At 43.5% G+C, this 533-nt stretch overlaps 1 non-coding gene across 1 annotated transcript; it reads right to left on the reverse strand.

Annotated features, from left to right (window-relative positions):
- Positions 1-427: 427 nt before the first annotated feature.
- On the reverse strand, positions 428-533 carry LOC118617910. Its single transcript, XR_004956872.1, has one exon. It is a non-coding gene; the product is annotated as a U6 spliceosomal RNA (small nuclear RNA).

Consider the following 533-nt stretch of genomic DNA (forward strand, 5'->3'; position numbering starts at 1 on the left):
CTAGCATAGAATTATATTAACAAATTAACTCAACAAAAAGAACCATATTTGCCATTAATTCAGTGGATGCTATGTGAAGTTATTAACTCACTTTCTCAGGTCTGTCACCTCACTTGGCATGGCTTAGGTTTCAGTTTGCTTGTCTATCATCAGAGGACAGCTTCCTTCTGGCTCTCTGCCAGTCTCTTATAATGTGTCAGTGAGATAACCAGAAACGCACAGCCAAATTGTAAAGGAGCACTTTATTACACCGGCGGGCTGAGGGGGTACAGCTTCCCAAATCCTCAGACCCAATTGTTCTTGCTCATCTGCTTTTTTTATCCTCACCCGAGGACATTTTTTTCCATTTTTTGTTCAGATAGAGTGGGAGGGAGGGAGAGAGAGATAAACATCGACGTGAAAGGGACACATCGAGTGGCCTCCACCTAAAAATATGGAATGCTTCACGAACTTGCGTGTATCCTTGAGCAGGGGCCATGCTACTCTTCTCTGTATCGTTCCAATTTTAGTATATGTGCTGCCGAAGCGAGCAC

The sequence above is a fragment of the Molossus molossus genome, unplaced genomic scaffold (assembly GCF_014108415.1).
Source record: "Molossus molossus isolate mMolMol1 unplaced genomic scaffold, mMolMol1.p scaffold_m16_p_5, whole genome shotgun sequence".
In the NCBI taxonomy this organism is placed as follows: Eukaryota; Metazoa; Chordata; class Mammalia; order Chiroptera; family Molossidae; genus Molossus; species Molossus molossus.